Raw genomic sequence first — 17,223 nt, forward strand, 5'->3', positions numbered from 1 at the left:
ATGATTTTCTGGATTTCCTCAGTGTCTGTTGTTATGTCTCCTTTATCATTTCTGATCTTGTTAATTCGCAATACAAAGTTCTAGATGAAGTATAAATAGAGAAACTCACCGTCACACCCATGAACGAGAAAATTAACACCATCCTAAACCAAGATGTATAAATTATAGGCCATAGGCCGATTACTGCCCACAGTATTTTATATATGGTCTGCCATTTAAATATTATATATACATACATATGTATATATAATCATACATATCAGCTAAATATTGTCGATATATATTTAAATTTTTATTTTCATTATTAGTTTGCTTGTATGTATATATGTGCACCATGTGAATACCCAGTGCCCACAGAGACCAGAAAAGAGTCACATCCCGGGAAGTGAGATTACAAACAGTTGTGAGCATCCATGTGGGTACTGAGCATGAGTCCTCTGCAAGAGCAGCAGTTGCTCTTTACCATGGATCCGGCCGGACCCCTACAGAGCTGTGTCTCTGGCACTGTGTTCATACTTACAAATACCTTCTAAGAATCAAGACAGTATTTTGTGCATGTGAAAATTACACGAAATCCAAGTCTGAGTGTACAAACTGTCTCATCCCAAGTCTGGACACCTGTATTTTATTAATGGATATTTTCTTACCACATCGGCAGCTGTGGCATATTGAACAGGCTGGAAAGTCAAAGGTTCTTATTCTCTGGCCCATGTAGACAAAGTGTCACCTGTCTCCACAGTAGGCCACAGGCAGGAAGAAAGGAAGTCTACCAGTTCCCACATTGGCTGTACAATACAATTACCTGTTGAGTTCCCCAAACAAATCAGTGCCAGGTCCCCGCCCTCAAATAGTGCTGTAATGAATTGGTCTCGGGTGGAGGTGCTTTTAAAACTTCCTGGTCATTCTAACAAGAGTCTGGGCTGAAAGCCAATGGATTAGCAAATGACTGCATGAGGTTCCGAATTACTCAAGTGTCAGGCAAGATTGTCACAGACCTGTGTCTGCTTGGAGCTGAGTGGTCTGCAGCCTTCTTTTGAGGAATTAAAGTAGTCACTGAGGCTGGAGGAACAGGAGAAGTTACTGTTTCTCTCCATGGTGCTATTTCTAAAGCTGGGTTTTGAGCATCTCTTTGCTGGTGAGTTGGTAGCTCAGACACATAGCCCCGGACCATGTGCTAGGCAAGACCCCTAAGGTGGCCTAGCATACACCTTTGCAGGAATCCCTGCTGGGTCGCTTCTCAGCATACACACCAACAGGCGACTCTTAGTCTGTCTTTGCAGTGTGCTTTCTATAATTATTGGTGCTCTCACAGGAAACGGGGAGAAAAGACAACTTCATCAGAATCCCATTCTCAGCTAGCTCTATCAGCACTGTTGGCACAGGATGGCTTTGGGGCTTCTAGGCTGCTCTGAGCTATTATTGTGCCTGGCTCCTTCTCAGCACGACTCGATGCAGACAATACAGCACACAGAGACCATGGGGGATGAACAGTAAATACGAGGCCTTGGATTTTTTTTTTAATCTTGTCAGTTTTCCCCTGATTTGTGTCCTTTATCCTAGCCCCTCTGCTATATAAGCTTCTCAAAGCTAATGCCCATAACGCCACCACCCACTGGTAGCAGCAGGCTGCCGGGCCACTGTGGGCTCTCATTGCAGTCATTTACAATGCCTTCCATTATTTGGCAACTGTACATGTTAACCCAGTGGCATAAGGTTGCTCCAACACCTTCCCCTCTGGTTTCTCTACACTCTGGGGGCCAACAGCAATGCCAAGACTACTGTTGTCCAGACTCTAACTGCCTGGCTCAGACAGCACATATCACATCCTGCCAGAGATGGAATAGACCCCCTGCTGAAAAAGAAAAGGAATTCTGGGTAACTCCGGAACTCAGAAGGTGCTTGCCATCCCTGCCACCATGTTAGAAAGTTAAAAATATTTCTCAGATGTATTTCTTTGCCTTTTGAAGATTCCGGTAACCCATCCACCTTTTGTTTATTAAGAACTCATGTGATTACACCCATGGCAGCATACAGTCAAGCTCTACTAGGTATGCTAGCTGCTGAGGCTGCTGGGACTAACTCTCAACAGAGGTCACGAAGCTGTTTGGAAGTAAAAGATGAACCTATGCTTTGCTTCTTTGAAATACCTCCCTGGAACTTGCTTTCTACAATAATTTGGATGTTCAAATTTTCCAAGCTATCGCTTCACTTGGTTTATTGTGAAGGCTTCCAGGACACAGTGCCCTCTCTCAACATACAGAGGTAATGGTAGCAACTGTCTCAAAATGAATTTGCCCTTATCCCAGGTACCTCTGTGCTTTACACACAACAGCAACGGCAGATCGGGGGGCTGAGAAACAGTGGTTCACATGAGCTGTTTTTAGGTAGAATACACATAGGTGGAGAAACAGCTTGTTTAACTATGGAAATCTAGCTTTGTGGAGGACTTAAATACAGGAAAGCCAGTGTCTACAGGAGGGCCAGCTGCTCTTGGTGTGTAGGGGTCTGCAGAGAGGAAGCCAAGGTGCCTTGTCTTCTTAAATGGAATATAGCCTTGCAAACACTTTCAAATCACAAAATACACAACCCGTACTGATAACTTGTCAAATTGTGTGGGTGTCTTTGGGATTGTGACAGATCCAACAAGGTGACAAAAGAGATGTGCCTCCAAGTTATCATCATCCGAATGTAAGGTCCCAGTACTGTCCTGCCCACTCAGACGTAGGCAGCCCGTAGGTGGTGTTCACAGGTATATACTAGCTCAGACTAAGTGAGTATTATTGTCTCTCCTGAGATGGCTGCAGAGTCTTACACAACGTCTTACAGAATATCAGGGGAGGGTCAACTAGTCACCTTTTCTGAAGAACACGTGGGGAACATGAGCACAGGGCAGCAGGGAGCCTTGTAGCTTGCAGCTTTGGCTCACCAGGTCTCTGAGCTTCTACCAAATTTGGCACAGTAAGGAAAGAAAGGGGATGACTTCCAAGATTTCTGAAGCCCTCCAGGAACACAACTTGGTCCCATATACTGTACAACTGGTCTCTTGCTTCACTCTTTCAGAAAGGTTTCGCTGAGTCTTAAGCTACCATTTCTTCTACATGGCACATGGTTTAATTGGACACACACATGACTATGTACCAGGATGCTATATACAGATTCGGCTATACTTTATTCCATATCATGTTACAGAAAACAACAATGACAGCTGACAAACCATTACATCCTTCATAATACAGACAAATTACAATTGGCAACACATATGCAACGTGTAGTATTCCATTCTCCTTGCTATGTGTCATGTTGAAGCATAATGAGTCTCTGAGGTACCAACCCCAATAAAAAGTACACATCTCAGTGCATTATATAAACCAGTGGGGTTGGGGGGGGGGGAGAAATGAAAAAACCAAAACCAAGAAGAAATTGAAAGTCCACTTATAAACAAAGATTTTTTTTTTAATGTGCCTCTAATATATGCTGCTGTGAAAGGGGGCAGTGGGGACCAGGAACTTGCTTACTTCATTTGAGATTTAAAAGTTTTCAGTTTGGTATCTGAGGAAACTGAAGGCTAACATAGAGTTTCCTCTGTCTACAAGCCAGCAACGGAGAAGGAAGTTATGCACAATTATGCAGCATATTTCTATGTATAGGGGCAGGCAATGATCTACCCCAGTATGTACAGCCTAAACATCCTCTTATATAACAAAAGATTACAAACCCAGCAATATTCACAGATGAGTGTCTGCTATGGACGCATACATAGAGTACTGAGTGGCTGTCACACACACTGAGGAGAGAGTACCAAGAGGCCCTGGTTTTCCTACAATCCCACAGACTCCCTTGGAAACTTTTAGTCACTTGAGAGCTAGAAACAGATTCTCACCCTTGCACGGTGGGCAGATAGCTGCCCCTGCCTTACACCTCTAATTTTACAGCAAACACATTTTCCTGTCCTATGTATGTTGTATTTCTTAATTTATTAAACGGTTCCCTTTAAGAAGATGGAAACTAAGTCCCATACTTCCTTTTCAAATACTGTGTGCAGTGAGGTTGCTTTCATACAACTGTCATGCCAAAGTGTTGGTGCTTTTCTTAGCAGCTGTCCAAACTCAAGCTATTCCTTCATAGAAAAATAATCTCACCAAACATTCCAGTGCTCTCTCAACAGCATAATGACATGTTAGTGAACAAAGTCTGGACTGATTTTCATGACGCCCTTGGAGAGGCCAGGAGACCAAAGCCAGGGAAGGGGACTGTGTTGGGTGAAGGGGGAGGGGGGGCAGAGCAGACACTTTGGATTTCCTTCCTTGATGACAAGGACAGGAAACTGAAACCCTTTAAACCTGAGAGGCGTGCCTGTCCTGAAGCAGACCCCACACTGAGCAGTGTTATGTCTTACTTCCCAGGAGAAGCTGTCTAGACAAGGGCATGGACCTCTAGTTGCCTTCATGTTCTTATTGAAACCTTTCAACATTAGCATGGAGCTCCTGACTTATACTTATGTGAAATATAAACATAATCCCCCTACCCCCAGATAAATGGAGGATTCTAAGCAAATCACAGGGGAGGCTGTTCTTAATTACACATAAAGTTTTCTCCCCACTTAAAGAACTCCAAATTTAATTATACTTTAACTCAAAATACCTGTAAAGACTTTCCCATGGAAGGAATGTACAAAAGAGGGATGGAAACCGGTTCCCATGTAGTGAAGAGTAAACATTGTCACCTTGGGTGCCCTTTGCTTTCTTTCAAACCATCTGGTAAGCAGTTCCTTGCTTAGTGTTAGTGAGATTGCAGTGAGAGGCTGGGAGATGGGTTACACCTCTTTCTAAGGCACAACGCCTTGGAAAGTTTAGGAACCTGGATCTACTTCTCAGGATACACTGGGTTTGACTATAAGGAAGCTTGTCCCTCATTGGAGAATCAGAAAGCCCTTATGAAACTGGATTGTGATTTCTAGTCTTGATCCTAAAATTGTGTGTCACATTTCAGGCTTGTAGAGTCTCCTTTTGCTCAGGAGGAGTAAAACATAGACCTCTGTATACAGATGCATTGCATTTCCATGGGGATTTATGTCAGGAGGAGCAAAGGGTGTGTTTCACAGGAAGTTTTCTAGTGGCCCCTTGGGCCCAGCTCTCCTGGGATTCTGCAGTGAGGCTGCCTGTGGAAGTAGCCAGCATTGGGCAGCTGCCCCAGGTCAAGGTTCAATGTATGCTAGAGCAGCCCTCTCTTCTAGTGGCACAGACTTGCCTTCACCTTGCAAGATCCCAAAGGTCCTTAAAACAAGGGTCTTTCTTTGTCATTTTTATTCTTAACGCAAAATTCCTGCATTGCTTGTAAGATCTGCCTTTAAACACTTGTTACTGAAGACTGATTGAAAGTCTGGTACCCAGTGATGCCTTCCAAATGGCTTGGATTGTTTCTGAACAATCTAATTCAAAGGTCCTTTGTCGTAAATAAGCAAATGTTTAACTCTGGATAATTTTAAAATTTGATTTCTAAGCTTCAATTAGCCAAGGCTGCTTTCAGGACCTACCCTGACAGACAGATTTTTTTCTTTGCACCCAAGTTTTAAGAATGATATTTGCTACTATTTTCTTCAGTTTAAAAATACAGAGTATAACAGTTTAATAATACAGAGTTGATGGAATAAAGTAAGATGTTGACAAAACCCAGAACACATGTAAAAAAGTTGCCTTGCTTTCTACAGGCTTAAAAATGATAATAATAATTATCAATCTTCATTCACTCAGTTTTTGTTTTCGGTGTTGTTTCTCTACCTATGACCTGCTCAGAAACAGTCATGCTGTTGAAAATAATAAGTGGATTTTGGTCTCCTGTGTAAATGTGTGCTCATTTCCAAGAAAAAAGAAAGAAAAAAAAAACCCTCACATTTTCCAAATGTCCTCCAAGGCAGGCAACAGGTAGGGCCCCAACAGGTAGGGACCATGCTGTCTAGTCCGTCAGAAAGCATGGGGTTTGTTTTAGCAAAAAAAGAATGTCCTTTCTGGTGGTTGCGGAACATACTCTGCTCTCAGGGAAAATGCACATTGTTTCCTGCCACTGTGTGGCTTTCAAGTGCAGACATGACTGAGGAAGTGTGAACACCAAATGTGTTGTCTTAATGTATTTAAGACAAGGCTGCGGAAAGCAGAAAAACCCTTCACAGAGACACTGTGCAGCAGGGGGAAATCAAACAGAATCAGACACAAAAGACTGAAAAGAATACATGCCAGGTAGCAGTAAGCAAAGCTTAATCTTCACATAGTTCTTGGAAATCACAAGGTATCCAAATGCGTGCAAGGTTTTAAATAAATTGCAGAGGAAACAAGGTCTTGCCAGCTTCAATTTTCTTGTCAGTGAAATCCACTGCAGGGAGCAGAAGAGAACTGATCCAGAGACCCCTCGCACTGATGGCCACTTCATTAGTGGTATTTATTTATTTATTTATTTATTTATTTATTTAATCTCTTCTTCTTCTTCTTCCCAGAATGATGACAACTTAATCCTGGAAAGAGAAAAAGAGAAAACTGTTACATTAAGAAAAAGAAAACTTACATTGTTCGTTTTCGTCTAAATTACTTGAGACATTAAGATTGGTCAGGCCACACCGAGCCCACTGCGGTTCTCCGAAGCTATGCCAAGCACACGCATTTGAGGTGGAACGATTTCCTTTATGAAAACATTTCTTAAATATGATAAACGAATGTCCTGACTAAATTTTCTTCCCTTAAAATACAGTAATTTCATGAATATAAATGGGCTAAATTCCTCTTGGACCAGTTAGAGAAAAATACATCTACCTAAAATTCCTTCCCTAAACTATTAGAGGCAATGCTGGCCCTAATTAAGTGCCTGGAACACCGTATAGATCATTAGAAGGCCAGATCATCATGTTTGTTCTTATGACTGTGAATGAGAAAAATGGATCACACCCCTGCTTTTAAAAACCAACCATACAATTTCCTGGTTGGCTATGGTCAGTTATATTACATTGATCAACACGAAATCTGTCTAGTGTGACCTGAACTGGTGTGCCCTTCCCAAAGATATGCGTCTTGGTTCCAGAGATTTCAGCTTAATAATGAGAACCCATTGTAGGCAAAAGGTTCAGTGAGAATGAAGGAATCTTCATACTGTTTTTTAAGCTCTTATTCGTCTTTGTTCAACCTCTGGGTAGGAAAGAGGATGCCTAGTTTGGAACACTGTGGAACTCCCCAGTTCAGGTCTCATAGTTGAAGGAGTAGATGCATCTGTTTCACTCTATACCAGAACCCATTCATCAACTAGGATTAGTATTGTGGTCCCAATCACTGCCTAGCCCAGGCCTGCCTGTCATCATCTACAAGAATATCTTGTCATCCTGCTGGACACAGATTTGACCCTTTCAGGAGTTCACATACACTAACCCTGATGCTATGCCCATGGGCCGTAGCACCAAGGACACTCAGTGCCTGAACCCAGAGTGCAAACGTCCCATTCTTACACTTAAGGCATTTTAGAACAGCAGTGTCCCTACCCTCTCCTTATCTCTACTCTGATGAATCTTCAGAATTTTAACCTCCTCTTCAGTTTGGGGAGGTAAAAGTCATATAACAAGCCATCAAGCATTTCAGAGTGCATCATCTGGTGGTTCTTAGTTCATTCACAATTCTATACAGCTATCTTCCCGATGTAATTTCAAAATGTATCATCATTTTCAAAGGCGTCTCAATGCCACTGACAGTAGTCATTCTCATGGTCCCTTGACCTACCCGCTGGCTAACACCAACACTCTTTCAGACTCTATGTAGTTACCTATTCTGAATAGTTCATCTAAGAGGAAATCATACAATGTGTGACCTGTTGCACTGGGTAGCTCTCGGCTAGCATCACATTTTTCAGGTTCACCATGCTGCAGTATATGTCAGTACTTCATTATTTTATAAAATGCCCAGGTAATGCCTAATTGGCCTATGTGACATGGTCCTTATCCATCTGTCAGTTAACATGTACTTGACTATTGACCTGTGGTTGATGTAAATAAAGTTGCTATCAACATAGATGTAATGAGTGTTGTTCCAGTTCCTGATTTGAATTCTTTTGGTTGTATACCTGCAGGTGTAGTTCTGGGGACAAAAGGAAATTCTACTTTAAAAGTTTTTCCTCACTTGCAATGAAGAAATGCTCCAATTTCACCATACCCTTGCCAACACTGGTTTCTTTGTTTTTTAACTATAGTTATTCTCCTATGGTAAACTGACTTACTTTTATTGATTTACCTTTTCTTAATAGCTAGTGGTGTTGAACACCTTTTTGTGAGCTTAGCTGCTATATGGAAATCTCCCTTCTAGTCAAGTGCTTTCCTCATGTCGTAATTCAGCTTGTTGTTGCTGCTCAGTTGCAGTTCTTCATGTAATTTAAACATAAATTTCTCATCATACAACTTGAAAGTAACTTCTAGTATGGATTGCCAGTGACTACCTCCTTTGGATCTTGATGAAGTTCAGTTTACACACTTTTATTTCATTGCTTATACTTTTGGTGCCACATTTAAAAAATGCATGGTGAAATCTAATGTTCTGGATGGGCATGGTGCTGTTCTTGTGAACCAATCCCCTAATGAATAAAGGAGCCAATCACTGGGCGAGTAGGCGGGACTTCTGGGTTGGATGGAGGAAGAAAGGAAGCAGGAGAGGGTTAGGTACTTTTGGAACAGGGGCAGCTGCTATAGTTTCCCAGTTGGTTTCATGGCAAATCCTTTGCGGATCCGCCATGGGAGAAGTCAGATTTTAATAAGGCTTACAAGATTAGGTTTTAGTTGTTGTGGCCAGAGATTGAGTTACCATTGTTTCTGAACTAAGTTTGTGTGGAGTCTGGGTTCAGTAGAGAAAGGTAAAGCGGCAAAGCATGCATTTGCCAGATGTGCACCACAAAGGCCATGGGGGATTGGAAGCATGGGGCTGGTGTGGTAATGACCCGCCAGAGGGAACTTAGCAAGTTGGGTGGGAGAGATTTTAAAGTTCTGAGTCAGAGTCTCCATGAGATAAAAACAGGTTGGCCATTGCCTGCCAGTGCATGGTCGGCCAGGCCACCAAGACAGAGAGGTGCTGCCACAAGCATGGGAATGAGCTGGTTTCTTCTTTTAATATTTCCTGCAACAATGTAAGGTTATAAAGAGTACATCCTACATTTTCTTCTATGATTTCCTATACTTTCAGGTTTTCACTCATTTTCTGTTTGTTGAAACATGAGGTAGGCATGAGGTTTGGCATGAGGTAGGGCTCATCTTCCATCCTTGAGAGCCCTCTTCCATCTGACTCGATGGAACATAAGTCAAAGCCTTCTTCTATCACATTTCTGGCAAAGTCTGGGTGTAGATATAGCACACAAGCCCTTTGCTACCTCCAAATCCTAATTCATCCACTGTTATTTCAAATGTTTGCTGCTCTGTATAGAATTCTCTGTCCACTGGAATCTACTCCTTACCTCTGCCCAGAGACACTATTAGTAAGTCTCTTCTAAAAGAAGTCACAACCATAACACAGACAATTACATGGAACAACCCCATGTAATAAAGATTGGGTAATAAAGATGACAAGAAGCCAGTCACTGGGTGAGGAGGTGGTGGGCCTTCTTGGTCTGAGAGAGGAAGAGGGAACTCAGGAGAAAGGAACATGCCCCCTTTTGGACAGACCGTGGGAGCAAAGCAATCTAAGATATAGTCCTGGAACTGTTCGATCTTGTGATGGAATCCAGCAGGATCTGCCACCAGAGGATTTCTAACAGAATAGTTGGTAAGTTTAGGATGATAGATTAACACCCAGCAATTGTGTTATCTGTTGATTCTAAACTAAGATTGCCTGCTGTTTTCCATTCGTTGGCAACTCAGATGGGCCAGACGAAAAGAAGTTAGCAGAGGCAGAATTTGGCCGGGCTTTGGGACGGGAAGATTGGGCAAGGACTAAGCTCCAGCCAAAAGGTATTGAGCGTACCGCCTGTGGGGACCAACAGGGCTAAGACAGAGCTGAGGCAGAGCAAACCTTGGTGGGAGAGGCCTTGGCAAGGGAAAACATGCGGTCTCAACCTCCAGCTAGGTGCCAGGCTGGGAACAGACTGAGACCACCAGCCGGTGCCTAGCTGGAGACAGTATAGATTGATTTTTTTTTTTACTTATTACACCCAACACATCCCTACCTCTTTTTTCCAGAGAAATAAAGAAAATGTTCTTTCTGCCATCTGCACAGAGTAAAACACGTTCTGAGTTATGCTTGAAAATCCTTTCTGAGGTTCTTGATATCTAGGAGGAGAAGACACTTGTTCCCACAGTATTTCAAGGCACAGAAAATCCTTTCTGAAGTTCTCGAGATCAAGAAGAAGGAACACTTGTTCCTACAGTATTTTGCAGATACTTTCTGTTTCAAGCATCCTTATCCAGTCCCCTACCTTACTACCAGCCGCCTGCATTAAAGGAGATGTGAGGGGCATCCCTTTATCCCATGAAGCTTGAACAGAATGAGATTCCAACTCCTCCAGGGAGACTGTCCTCTTGCTGTTGTTGTCAACAAGTGCTTGCCTAGGCATGGAACCCTTCTGACTCTCCAGGTGAATCAGTCTGTACTTGGTTCTCCTTCTTCACATCACTTTAGTCAACAGAATGGAGGCCTGGTGCCCAAGCTGCCTTCCTGAAGCAGACACTTAGTCTCTCTCAATGTATTTCCTTTGAGGAAGCAAGTTAACAATGGTGTGTGGTGTAATTATACTGCTGAGTCAACCAGTAGGTACACAGAGCATGGCACAGGCATAGCTCAGGAACACAAGAAGTAGTGGATGGAGAACAGGAAGTGAAAAGGAAAGACATGAAACCATGGGAATGGGTGGGAATGACACAGTCACCAAAGCTAAACAGCTTTGTGGCTCACTCTTGCTACTGAGACAGCTGGTACCAAGCAGCTACTTCAGCCACAATGACTATTACTTGGCTTGGTATAGAGAAGAAGGCTACTGACAGACACACCATCAGTCAAGAATGGTGGGCAGGCTCTATTCGTTGGTATAGAAAATACATATTTTTTTACAACATCATCTTATATTAAAAAAGGAATGATTTAATTTACAGTATACTTGACTTCACATGACAATACACCATACACTTTACTATCCTCTTGAGATGTTTTCTGTATCCTGATACTACTTATTTGGCTTTGTGCTGTCCTGATTCTGACTGCAATCTATATGAGAATCACATATGCCTAACTAAGGTGTAGTAGGGTTAGACTAGGGTGTGGCAGACTTGGGAAGGGCCAGTACACACTAGTGATAGTAAATGGTGAATGCAGTGGTTATGACAGGTCAATTACTTAGCTTTAGGTTCTAATATTTAATGGGAGAATCAAAGAATAAGAAAATAGAGGAGAAGCCAATGACAGCATGCCTCCTACCTCTGTGAGATGACTGTGAACAGCTCATCTTTTATGCCATCCACCCTGCCGGATACTTTTACAGAGCATTGGATTCCTAGCCTCTCATCTTGGGCATCGTTAGCTTCAAGTTTCACAGAAAGCACAGAAGCACTTTTTTTTTTTTTTTAGAAATGGAAGTGCAATCAAGAACTTCATGGGTGGGGATTCTGACTGCAAGAATGAAGATCAGCTATGACAGGCAAGTAAAATGTGATGCAGAAGTAAATCTTCCTCTTACACTTCTTAATCATAATACTTCACATGAACGATGCAAATGAATACAAAGTAGAAGGTGAATGGTTGGCATGCACAGCTACTCCTAGGTATGTAAATCTTAGAACAGGTGGGTGCCATTTTTTAACTAGTTTTCAGTTTTCACAGTGCTCCTTTTTCCTAAAATGAGTGATTTAAAGAAGAAATTGGATTCAGTTGATAAAATTCTTATTCAGAAGTATCTACATTGAGCTTCTCAGCTATAAATATTAATTAATTGGATCGCTGGTACCCATAATGCAACTTTGTTCTGACCCATGTGCCCTATGAACTAGATATTTTTTTTGGATTCAATTTTCTTAAAACCAACTGTCAGCATCATGTGATAGAATAGATGAGAAATGAAAATGAGGAGTCCCGTTGCGCAGGTGGGTGACCTGTGGGAGAGAGTCTGCCTGGTAGGATTTTTACACCAACCATCAGACACAGACCAATTGATTAGATCATCTCGTACCCGCCACCAACTAGGCTCAAGAGACTAATTAGAGAGAGTACTGCCTGCGCGGGCACCCCATTGACACCTAATTTGCTCAGCCGAAGCCTTTGGGGGAAATGTATTATCTCTGCAGCTGCACTTCATGCATTTCTGATTTGAGGCACAAGCCACGAGTGCTTCCTCACTCTTTTGAGGAAGCTGAATGTAGAAGCCCTTAAGTGCTAAATGCAAGCAAACAGACTCAAATTAAAAACAGGCCAGGCTCTTTCTAATTCCCTCTGTGCGCTCTGATAAATCTTTGTGTGTACATTCACACACCACTACACACATGCATGCCGTTTACACGCCGGAGGGAGAGTGGCACCGAGGCCCCAGATCAGCGCCTTGCATGTGATCAGATGGCCTGCGTTTCATGCGGGCCTGTTTACCCTCTCCAAGGTTTTCTGTTTATTTTTATTGTGGGCTTCCCCAACCAGCCACCTTGTCTGCTCACTGTCTCTCCTTAAAGTATTCTTTTCTCTACAGGAAGATTTAAAAACATTTCCCTCTAAGCCTTTCTGGAGAAATGTGATTATTTTGGTTCAAAATTAAAACAACTGTATGTTTTTCTTTAATCACCTAAGCCTTAGAGAGGATCTTCTCAGGTTGTAGCTGTGGCAGAGGGATGATTGGCTCACTTCTTCTACTGCAGAGACTCCTGAAGAGGTCTCTACCTAACTAAGAAGCAGTAGTAACTTTTGACAGAAAGGAATCGACCTCATGCAGCAAATCCAATATAGGGCTTATAAAACAACTAAGTTCTTTTAAAAAAGGAATGGCATAAACTGGGTGTGGCGATGCACATCTTTATTCCCAGCACTAGGGAGGCAGAGACAGGCAGATTTCTGAGTTTGAGGCCAGCCTGGTCGACAGAGTGAATCTCAGGAGAGCTGGAACTACACAGAGAAATCCTATCTTAGGGAAAAAAGAATAGCATTTAATTGAGTTTAATTTTTATTTGTTCCCGAGTTAGAATAAAAGAATGTTAGCTTCCTGCTCAGAAGGAGATGTCTAAGTAGAGACGCATGGCAGCACTGAAAGGTAAGTATCTAACTAGTTACACACTGGGAAAACAGAAATCAAGCAATCCAGGTGATATGGAAAAGTTAGGCAGCTTTGCACCAACTCTAGAGGGTTCGGGCAATGGGACTCCATAAAGGACAAAAGAGGAACACCACAGCAAAAGGGCACTTGCTGTGCGTGGCACAGTTCCTTTAGTGCACTCCCTGGGTTTGTGCCTGCCCATTCACAGCTGGATGAATCAATTTTCCTAGGCAATCTAGGAAATTACAAAAACTCTGATTTTTCTTTTCTTTTTGTATGTTCAATGACTTCCTAACTACTCAGTGACTGCTTTCCAAGAAACAGCTTCACCTGCATGCCTTTCAAAACAGCAGTTAAAACTGGACCTACCTCAATTCCCCATATGGGGGCTATCAGAATGTTCTTCTAAAAGTATTGAGAGAGTGGTTTGAAATTTCTTAGAAATTGGAGCCTCTACTGAAATGCATAGCTGTCTACAAAACTTATTCTGGTTTTGTAGAAAACGAAGCTCAGAATATTTCTTCCGATTTTCATGTCTACAAGATTTTACATAGAAATTGTGTAAGGCTAGCCACCGACTTATTTCTGTGTCACTTTGTTTAAAGCACTAAAAAAAATGAAATCAATTTTTTTTTTTACCTAATTCATCTTCAAGCACAGCTATTATAGACTTAAATGGACAAATAAGGCAGTAGTTGCTAAGTACCTCAGGGTAAGCCCAGAGATTCCATATATGTGTATATATGCATACATATATACAAATATATGCTTGTACATATATGTAAACATGTGTATACATACATATGCTCATTTATGTACATGTATATAACACACAATCAGTTGTTATATTCTGAACATTTTTTAATCAATACTGTAATCAGTTCAGAAAATCTGCTGACAGTTTAACTTACCATCCTTTTGACTGAGTGAATATTGTGATTTAGCTAGAAATACAGGTTTTCTTTTTAAAAACCCCTGAAATCAGTCTTTTCCAGTCCTTTACTGACTCCACAGAGGGTTGCAGAAAGAGTTTAAAACAGATACATGTACAGACTTAGCTAAGCCTAGTTCTGTAACTTATTTCTGGTTTATGATAATCATGTTTCCTCCCTCCAGAAGAGAACACATCTTTGAGACCAGCAAGATACTATTAATTAAAATGAATACAGAGAAAGGCAAGCTTTGTTTTAAGCTTACCAGAAGGCCCATCATTCAAAATAGCCCAAATCCTTTAAGTTCAAAGCTGTTTGGTAACATCCATATGGACGCACAATTCACTAATTGCAGCAACTCTGCACATTTTAAGCTTTGGTGCCAACGTGGTGATTTTAATTAGAAAAACTCCAGGCAAGGCTGTAAGTCTGACATCTCAAAAACAAAGCGTTTCTCAACTGAGGAGATGGGTTTAACATAGCATTTTAATACTTGTCATTAGCAACAAACACTTATTGAAGTCCTCATGAAAGGCCAGGCAGTATATGATGCACAACCAGTACTGACTGGAAAGCAGGAGACTGTTTATTAAATTGATTTTATGCAAATGCCAAACACTGGTCATAGTTTAGACATTCATAGACAAAAGACTGGCAGCTTTCAGACTGCTGCCCTCCTTAGGGAGTGCCAGGAGGGTCCAGGAAGACTCAGTGCGGTCTTCTCAGAACCAAGACAGACATCACGTATTATACATACAGATTTACAGAAAATTAAATATTATATCAGTACATTAAGTTATAATTATATGTATGTAAAATACTTTAACAAAAACTCCATGAGATCTAAAATACCTCACGGAAACCATTTCAATAACAAAGCTAATAGGAAAGTCTTCACCAAGCTGGCTTATTCTTTCTAAGGATTTCTTACTATTTGAAGCTTTTTTTTATTTGCTCAGCATACCTTTACAAGTGACTGGTGCCCAAGTGAGTATAAGTTAATTAAACGGGATTCTGATGCCATAACCTTCCTTATACATCACAGGCTTATTAAGATATATTTAAAAAAATTAAATGCAACGTCATGGAATTCAGCAGCGTGAGCATTTTTCACAACTTACCATGGGCACATACACAAATCCCATAAGACTGTTTATAGCATTTAGCAGTCAGACAAGCATAAAAGTTCACATTGCACTTTAATTAAAATATTTGAGAGAAGGTATGACTCCATTTTGGGTAAGCCCATTATTTTTTAAAGTAACCATGCAGCACTATGGTCCAAAATCTTAGATGTTTAAGATGTTGAATTTAGTGTGTATGATCACCTATAATTTTGCATCCACTTGAGGAACTATTATTATATTTAGTAAAATTTGCAGAGCTAAAATTGATTTCTGTAGCATACACAGATAACATATAATCATTTGGTAGTGAATGATGGCAGTGTGCCAGGCTCATGGGCAATTTCTAATTCTATATTTGTGAAGTATAAAGTAACAACAGTCACTTGCAGAATACATAAATACAGCTGCATTCCAGCCAAGGAGGCACATGGCACCTTACACACAGCCGTTTTACCCAACAGGATTCCTTTCTGCCTGCTGTGGCTACAGGTTCTGTCTTGGGGTGAACTGCTAACTGTACGATTCACCTGAATCCGTTGGCACTTTCCCTTCACCAATTTTGGCACCCAACCTTTACTTCAGGCACCTTTCACTTGTAAGCTGTGTTACTCTTTTGCACCTGTTGCAAGTGAGCATTGTGTCGTCAAGTTAGGTACATTTACAATGGTAAATTTACTACAGGCCTTAAACTTTTACTGTAGAGTTTTCTTTAACAGTTAGGAACATGAATAGCACATTATGCTAGTTATGTCCATTCTTAAAAGAACACCCTCGAACACTATAACACAATGCTTTCTAGCATTTTTTTTTTTGGAACTAGGAAATGTCAGCAGCATTGAAGCCTGGTCCCTCTCTCTGGGATGCGGCTGTTGGACGGGCAGCTAAGCTCCCCGAGACTGCACCACGAAACTACTTGACAATGGTTACCTGGACACTTCCTCCATTAAAGACTGGTCACTGAACGCTGATGTGTGGAGGCTTCAGTCAAGAACAGCAAAGTTCTCCAGTGTGCCTGTACTTCCCACAAAGCCACACGCTGCTATGTTTAAGTGTTTGAGCATCTTTATATTATTATGCCATTAGTTGATACAGTGTTATGAAAGTCACGATAAACTGTAAAATATGTAATTTTAGAACATACACATACTACTATGAGAAGCAAACACTAGCATTTTGTACTCGTGTGGCATTTTCTCCCATCCAAAGTGTTCTTCCATTTATTCTAATAAAAATGTCTGAAAAAATAGGACCATGTCCTATGGAAGAAGAAGCTTCCATAATTTAATTTTTTAAGTCCTAATTCCTTTAGTCACCCACACCATGCCTTGTGGAGTGTTGCCTGCAGGAAGCCTATCACAGGTTTAAACGCTGACAGCAGGACCCACACCGTTACAGGAACATGAGGGATGGAGGGGATCCTGTGATGTGGGGTTTCATTTTAAAACTGCGGCAGAGAATGAGTTGGGAGCCCTGGCAAGAGCAACAGGATTAATGTGTGGTGGCCTCCAAAGTTATTAGAAGAAGAGAGATGGCAAGGCTGGTACTTGGTTACACAAAACTGGGAAACATGTTGGTGTCCCCAGCTAGAAACATGAGCCACAAACATGAAGGAGCAGAAAGGGCAACAAGTTCAGGGGTAAGAAGACGGGAGCCAGGCCAGTTCCTCAACTCCAGACAGAACCGGGAGTCTTCAGTCCTCTCCTTAGAAGAGACCCAACCCAGACTCTGTTTTTGGAGCCATCTCTTTTTACTGAGGTTTTAATGAGTCACAGTCTGTTCCAGGCTGTTGAAGTCATGCTGTTAACCTGTTCCCCAGCACAGCTCCACAGATGTACTTTCCACAGACCCATTTACTGGAGCGCCTGTGCAGTGTGCTCCGCAGACAGTAGGCCACCACCCTTAACTGATGAGAAACACAAGTTAGCACAGTTCAT

General features: G+C 41.7%; 1 protein-coding gene across 8 annotated transcripts in view; it reads right to left on the reverse strand.

Moving 5' to 3' along the window:
• The window catches only part of Cdk14 (cyclin dependent kinase 14), a 596,871-nt gene that overhangs the window by 26,615 nt on the left and 553,033 nt on the right, over positions 1-17,223 (reverse strand). For 7 of the 8 annotated variants that reach the window (XM_031379953.1, XM_031379950.1, XM_031379957.1 and 4 more), the window contains one exon: positions 3,144-6,505. The exons of the other annotated variant lie outside the window; for it this stretch is intronic. The gene's annotated coding sequence lies outside the window, so the exon portion shown is untranslated. Of the gene's footprint in view, positions 1-3,143; positions 6,506-17,223 lie in introns of those variants that run through there. 8 annotated transcript variants of the gene reach the window in all.

The sequence above is a fragment of the Mastomys coucha genome, unplaced genomic scaffold, assembly GCF_008632895.1.
Source record: "Mastomys coucha isolate ucsf_1 unplaced genomic scaffold, UCSF_Mcou_1 pScaffold19, whole genome shotgun sequence".
Lineage (NCBI taxonomy): Eukaryota > Metazoa > Chordata > Mammalia > Rodentia > Muridae > Mastomys > Mastomys coucha.